The following is a 7831-nucleotide window of genomic DNA, read 5'->3' as shown; positions in this document are numbered from 1 at the left end:
GCTCACTTGGCAAGTGGAGGGGATCACAGACAGACCAGCTCCAAAAGTTGCACTTCCCAGAAAGCAGCTGCAATCTCCTGTATGATACTGGGTGCTGGACACAGTGTCCCCTCACAGGTGTTGTGTTTGGGGAGGGGGATCATGGAGGATGTGGGGAGGGAGGACAGGAGCAGAGCTTAGAGGAAGGGAAGGTATGGGGTGGGGCCTGCTCAGGAGCCTGGGTGAGCCTGGAGCACTGGAGGCAGAGGAGGCTGATGGACTCGAGTGGGTCTTGCCTCCAAGCTCTGCTGTGAAGACTTCTGATAAAATCTGCTTTGGTATGACAGAGAAACTGACAGAAATCTCCTGGCAGGCTCCTGGATGAGCCTGCCTCTCTCTCTGACTGCTCTGGGAAAGGGGTTGCCCTGCTGTAGATGGAGGCAGCTCACACTTTAGGGTGTGCTCCTTACCATGTAGGAAATCCTAGATCTGAGTTCAATCTGTTGCCACAGCAACAGGGGAAGTGGTAGAACAGTGCTGCAGTATCTTTCCTCCCTGTTTCTCTCTCCCCCATTCTCTCTCTCTTTCTTCCCACCCCCTCCACCAATGCCCATTGCTGTATCTTTTTCTAAAATAAAAAGATCTTTTTAGAAAATAGCTTGAGTAGTAGAGTTACATATGCCCAAAGGCCCCAGCACTACATAGAATAAATAAATAAATTTTAATAGGTGCCGAGAGATGGCTCACCCAGTAGAGCAGTTGCCCTCTGTGCACAAGGGCCCAGGCTTTAGTCCCTGGCAGCACATGAGAACACCGTGCTTGGCACCAGAGTCAGTTCCGTGAGTGTGGAATAGTACCCCTGACGTTAAAAGGGAAAATCACTCCACTGGGAGTGGAATCATGCACATGTGGTTTCTGGAAACCAGAGGGAGAGAGGCAGGGAGGGAGAGAAATGGGGGAAGGGAGAAAGGCTGGGCCTGGAAGGCAGTCAGTGGTGGTTTTGCATCCATGCAGGGCCCTGAGTTCATTTCTTGGTACCACCACCTAAACATGAATTAATTGAAATGAAATAACTGAATAAATAAAATAGATATGAAAGCCAAACTAGGTATCTCTGCGGTATGTTGCCTACTGGCCTCTTGCAAAGTTTGGTTCTGAGGGTGACTCAGAACCAAAATGCTGTGGCTCAGCATTTGAGCTGCTTCTTCACTTCTGTGAGGCCTGGAGTAAATTGCACCCCACCTCACCCCCAGAGCTGTCACATGTGCTCTCAACCAGGTGTGCGGTCTTTGTATTCTTCCTCTCCCTCTTCCTCTCCCTCCTCCTCAGCTCTATGAAACTACTATGCTTTGTTCCTCTGTCTCTGAGGTCCCTCCTCTGCCTTCTTCACACATTATTCCTTATTCCAGCCTTGGATATGCATTCCATCAAGACCCCCCATTTTCCATCCCCTCCCATCCCCTCCCCAGCCCTCCCCTCTCCTTCTCAGACTGTCCTTGCCATCCTGGTCCTCAGCACAACTACACCCTCCACCAAAATGCTCAGTCTAGGCCTCTGCTCCAAACTCCAGATCCTGCATACTCCACAGCTCCTCCAACAAGCATCTAAATGCTTGGGAAGCATCTTATTTTTAAGCTTTACCTCTTAAAAAAATATTTATTTATTTATTTATTTATTTATGGGAAAGGACCAATGTGTCATTCTGGCATTGGCAGCACGAGGGATCAAACTCAGAACCTCATGCTGGAGAGTCCAAGAGTCTGGCTCTGCATTACCACCTGGGCTATTTTTATCTTTAGTCTTTTTTCCCCATTCTACTTACTTTAAAAAGACAGAGAGAGGAGAGACACCATAGCACTGCACCATCATTCATGGGCTTCCCTTTGTATGATCCATGGTGATCCCATATGCTAGAACTCAAACGCACAGCCTCATAGGTACTAAGGTGCACTCTTCGTTGGGTGAGCTAACTCCCATGTGCCTCCACATTTTTTTTTTGTCATTAGGGCTTAGAAGAGGCTTAACATCTGTGTAATGCCACCAATCCCAGGAAATCCCTCCCCCCACTTTTTTCGAGAGAGAGAGAGAGAGAGAGAGAGAGAGAATAGCATCACTCTATTGTTTGTGAAGCTTCCACTTTGCAGGGAGTTCCCACTTGGCTGGGCCTTGAACCCAGGTCTCCATGCATGACAAAGTGTGAGCTGTCTCCCAGTCCCTGAGTCCTTAACTTTTAAATTTCTTAAAATATTTATTTATTTATTTATTTGTTTAGGGAGAGAGAGAGAGAACCAGAGCATCACAGTGGTACATGGAGGGATTGAACTCAGGGTTTCACGCTCTTAGGTCCAGTGCTCTCGGCATTGTAGCACCTTCCAGCTGGCCCCTTACACATGTTAAAGATTTACTTCTTTATGTCGGTGAGAGTGAAAGACCAGTTGCTCACCTCTGGGAAATGGCAGCAGTGGGGACGGACTGTGGACACCCAGGCATACATTTAAGTCCTATGGTCTGTCACTGAGCTGTTGCCCCCATCTTCAGAGGCATTTGTTTTGTTAACTTATTTATTATTTTTTGTCCCTAGGGTTATTGCTGGGGCTCAGTGTCGGCACTATGAATCCATGGCTCCTGGTGGCCATTTTTTCCTCTTTTTTTTTCTTTCCACTTTATTTTTATTTGACAAGACAGAGAGAAATTGAGAGAGGAGGGTGAGATAGAAATGGAAAGAGAGAGACACCCACAAATCTGCTTCACTATTCATGAATCTTCCCCCCTTGCTGGTGGGGCGTGGGTGCTCATACCCCAGTCATTGTGTATGATGATATGTGTGCTTAACCAAGTGTGCCACCATGCAGCCCCGTATTTGTTGAGAGAGAAAGAAAGAGAGAGAGAGAGAGAGAGACCTGCAGCACTGCTTCATTGCTTGTGAAGCCTTCCTCCTGCAGGTGGGAACCAGGGGCTTGAACCCTGGTCTTTGCATATTGTGCACATTGGGCACATGTGTGCTCAACCAAGTGTGCCATCGCCCAGCCTCCAGAAGCATCTTTAAGTCCTGCTCCAAACTCCCCTCACCCAAGCTGGCTTGATGACGGTGTTCCTTAGCTGAGCGGTCGTTGCACCATTCATCCTGGCAGGCAAGTGACAGATCTTGCCACCTCCCTCTTCCTCACCTGATCTTCTCAATCTGCTTCTTCTGCAATGCTCAGAACTGCTTCTTTCCTTAGTGGTAAGGTTCGAGCTCTACCTGATGAGCCTTCTCCAGCTGTCAGGTTATTATTATTATTATTATTTATTATTATTATTATTATCCTTAGCAAGAGAGACCAAAGCATTAGTCAGATGTATGTGGTGCTGAGGTTAAACTCAGACCTCCAGCATATAAATCTTGCTTGCTGCCAGTGCACCCCCTGTGGCCTTCTCATTGCTTTTTTAAAATCTAGTTTTATGGAGTTGGGCGGTAGCACATCAGGTTAAGCCCAGGTGGTGCAAAGCGCAAGGACTGGCATAAGGATCCCGGTTCGAGCCCCCAGCTCCCCACCTGTAGGGGAGTTGCTTCACAGGCTGTGAAGCAGGTCTGCAGGTGTCTATCTTTCTCTCCTCCTCTCTGTCTTCCCCTTCTTTCTCCATTTCTCTCTGTTCTATCCAACAACGACAATAATAATAGTAACTACAACAACAATAAAACAACATGGGCAACAAAAGGGAATAAACAAATAAATAATTTCAAAAAATCTAGTTTAACATTAGAAGTCTAGTTTATTTATTTATCTTCCGTTTTTTTAAATTTGTGATTAATGGTATATTACAAGCCTGTAAGATTATAGGGCACAGTTCCACACTACATCCACCAAACCTCTGTGTCTCCACCCTCCCACCTCCCAGTGACAACCACCAGAGTTCTCACAAAGTCTTACAGTTTGCTTGATCCTGCTTTTTTTTTTTTTTGCAAGTTCATGTGTGTCAGTTCTCTAGATTCCTCATATGAGTGAAACCATCCAGCAGTTGTCTTTCAGCTCTTTACTTATTTCACTAAGCATATCACCTTTTATTGAAATTAATGAGTACAGAGAGTGGAACCAATGTATAACTGAGCACCCTTGAAAATACCACAAAATGCGAGTGACCTTGTTAGACACCCAAACTATATGTCTCTCAAAATAAAACCACCACTTCTCCCCAGCCCCGAGCAACTATCCCAAGCGTTAGGATGGACATCAACTTATTGCTCTGTATCGTGCAAGCAATTCTAACTAATATAGTTTGCCTTGCTCCTTCTCCTCCTCCTTCATCTACTTCATCTTCTTTTTAAAAAATATTTATTTATTTATTCCCTTTTGTTTCCCTTGTTTTTTTTTTATTGTTGTAGTTATTATTGTTGTTGTTATTGATGTTGTTGTTGTTGGATAGGACAGAGAGAAATGGAGAGAGGAGGGGAAGACAGAGAGGAGGAGAGAAAGATAGACACCTGCAGACCTGCTTCACCACCTGTGAAGCGGCGCCCCTGCAGGTGGGGAGCCGGGGGCTCGAACCGGGATCCTTACTCTGGTCCTTGCACTTTGCACCATCTATGCTTAACCAGCTGTGCTACCTTCCAACTCCCCATCTCCTTCTTTTAATGTCTTTCAAGTCTCCATCAATCTAGAAGTCCCTCTTCATCCCCTTCCTTCTCCCCTGCCCCCCCCAACAGAATTGCAAAGATTTCCACTTTGTCTTATAGAATTCCTGCTGCATTTATTCCCTCCCCCCACACACATATAAAGAGGTTTGCTGAGACATGAGAACCCCTGCCAGTGAACAGGGCTGGATAATCAATGACACAGGCTTTAGGTGGGCGACATCTGACCAGTCCCAGTGGGATTGTGACTGTGACATGGGTCCGTCAGCAATGTGTCTGCCAGCGGTTGTGCTTTGCAACTTATTTCCAGTGGAGAGTGTGACTCTGTGTTTACAATATCGGGTTCTTTCCCTAATGAGCTCAGGAACTTCCCCACGGGGCCAGGAAATCTGAAGATGCTTTTCTTTCTTTTCTTTTATTTATTTGATCGAGATAAGCAGAATTAGAGAGAAAGAGGCAGACAGAGAGGGAGAGGGACTGAGTGAAGCAGCACTGCTTCACCGCTTGAGAAGCTTCCCCTTTGCAAGTGCAGGCTTGAACCTGGGTCCTTGCACATTGTAACATGTCCACTCAAGCAGGTCTGCCACTGTCCAGCCCCCAAAAATGCTTTTCTAAAAGAAAAGAAAATAAAAGAGAAAGAAGGAGAAGGAGGAGGAGGAAGAGAAGAATAAGAATAAGAATGGATCCCCACCTGCAGGGGAGTCGCTTCACAGGCGGTGAAGCAGGTCTGCAGGTGTCTATCTTTCTCTCCTCCTCTCTGTCTTCCCCTCCTCTCTCCATTTCTCTCTGTCCTATCCAACAACGACAACAACAATAGTAACTACAACAATAAAACAACAAGGGCAACAAAAGGGAATAAATAAATTAAAATAAATATTAAAAAAAAAAAAAAAAAAAAAGAATAAGAATGGAAAAGATGTATTTATTTACTAAATAGAGGGGGAATCCAAGCATCATTCTGGCTTATGTGGTACTGGTGATTGAACCCAGGACTTCATGCCTGCAAGTCCCACATGCTTCTGTCTGCAACCTCATAGGCCACCCATTACACTTATTTATTTATTTTAATTTTATTTATAAAATGGAAACACTGACAAGACCATAGGATAAGAGGAGTACAATTCCCATCACCAGAACTCCATATCCCATCCCCTCCCCTGATAGCTTTCCCATTCTCTATCCCTCTGGGAGTATGGACCCAGGGTCATTATGGGGTGCAGAAGGTGGAAGGTCTGGCTTCTGTAATTGCTTCCCTGCTGAACATGGGCGTTGACTGGTCGATCCATACTCCCAGTCTGCCTCTCTCTTTCCCTAGTGGGGCAGAGCTCTGGGGAAGTGGGGCTCCAGGACACATTGGTGGGGTCATCTGCCCAGGGAAATCCAGTTGGCATCATGGTAGTATCTGGAACTTGGTGACCGAACTTCCTGGTTTTGAAGCAGCCTCCTTGCAGAGCTCAGGCCATGTGCTGTCTCCAACTTGCCGTCTTGGCTCCACTCCCCTTATTTATTTATTTTTTAAAATATTTATATATTTATTTATCTATTAACATGAACAGGGAGAGACAGAGCATCACCGGGGCACATGCAGTGCCAGGAATTGCACTCAGAACTTAATGCTTTTGTGTCCAGAGCTTTAGCCACCACAGTGCCACCTCCCAGACTGCACACCTATTGTTAATTTAATCATCTTATTTAGGCAGATATTATTTTAAATATTTTGTTCATTTATTACTTTACAGCGAGAAATTGACAGAGAATGGAAGATAGAGAAAGAGAGACATGGGCAGGGGTAGATAGCATAATGGCTATGCAAACAGACTGTCATGCCTGAAGGCTTTGAAGTCCCAGGTTCAATCCCCTGCACCACAGTAAACCAGAACTGATCAGTGCTCTGGTAAAAAAAAAAAAAGAGAGAGAGAGAGAGAGAGAGAGAGAGAGAGAGAAAGAGAGAGAGAGAGTGAGATACTTGCAGACCTGCTTCATCATTTGTGAAGCTCCCTTTGCTTCCCCCCACACACACACAGGTGGGGATAAGGGGTTTGAACCTGGGTCCTTGTGCTTGGTAACATGTGTGCTCAACCAGGTGTGCCATCATTCAAGCCTACACCTATTTTTTTTAAAAGAAGACAAAGCCAATCCCTTTCTGTGTTTCTCTTGATCAGATGCCTCCAACCCCTCCAACTTCATCTCCCATCAAGCTGCTTCTCTTCCAACCCTGTGTCAACCTTGATTCATAGTCCCCTTCCCCCCCCCACCCTACCCCACCCCTGTATTCCCATATTCTTCCAGAGATTTTACAATGACTGCTCTCTGCTGGAAGAGCTTTTCCCTGCCTTAAGTCTCTCAGCACCACCTCCCCCCCCGCAACACACATACTTTAAAAATATTTATTATTATTATTTATTGCTACCAGGGTTGTCACTGGAGCTTAGAGCCTGCATGACAAATGTGCCACTCCTGACAGCCATTTTTTTCTTTTCCTTTTAATTCTTTTATAATTTATTTATTTATTCATGAGAAAGATAGGAGAGAGAAAGAACCAGACATCACTCTGGTACATGTGCTGCCAGGGATTGAACTCAGGACCTCATGCTTGAGAGTCTAGTGCCTTAGCCACTGCGCCACCTCCTGGACCACTCATTTAAAAATTTATATTTGATAAGACATAGAGAAATTAAGAGAAGAGGAAAAGAGATACCTACAGCACTACTTCACCATTCCTGAAGCTTCCCCTGAAGATGGAAACTGAGAGCTTGAACCCATGTCCTTAAGCATGTGTGCCCTCAACCAGGTTCACCACCGCCAGACCCCCCCCACTATTTACTTGTTTATTTAATGAGAGATAGATAGGCAGGCAGACAGACAGACATACAAGAGCACTGCTCAGCTCTGGCTTATAGTGGTGCTGGGAATTGAACCTGTGACCTCAGAGCCTCAGGCATGAAAGTGTTTTTGCAGAACCCTTACTCTCTCTCCTTCCACTCCCACTTATTTTTGTATCTTGTTTGGGGTCTTCACTCCTTAGAGAAGCCTCCTCCAACCCCACCCCCACCGGAGCCCCTTGGGGGTCTCCCCCTGCTGCTCAGCACAGGTCAAGGTTGTGGTTTTCTGTTTGTCTCTGAGATATGATGGATGGCGGCTGTTCAGTGAAGGGGGGAGGGTGTCCCCTATGCTTTTGCTTCCCACTGTGTCTCTACAGTCCAGCTGGGTGTCTGGTATATAGTGGGGTATCTCATGCAA

Source organism: Erinaceus europaeus, chromosome 7 (genome assembly GCF_950295315.1).
Source record: "Erinaceus europaeus chromosome 7, mEriEur2.1, whole genome shotgun sequence".
Classification (NCBI taxonomy): Eukaryota; Metazoa; Chordata; class Mammalia; order Eulipotyphla; family Erinaceidae; genus Erinaceus; species Erinaceus europaeus.
The sequence above is the reverse complement of the archived record's forward strand: the minus strand, read 5'-3'. Positions refer to the sequence as shown.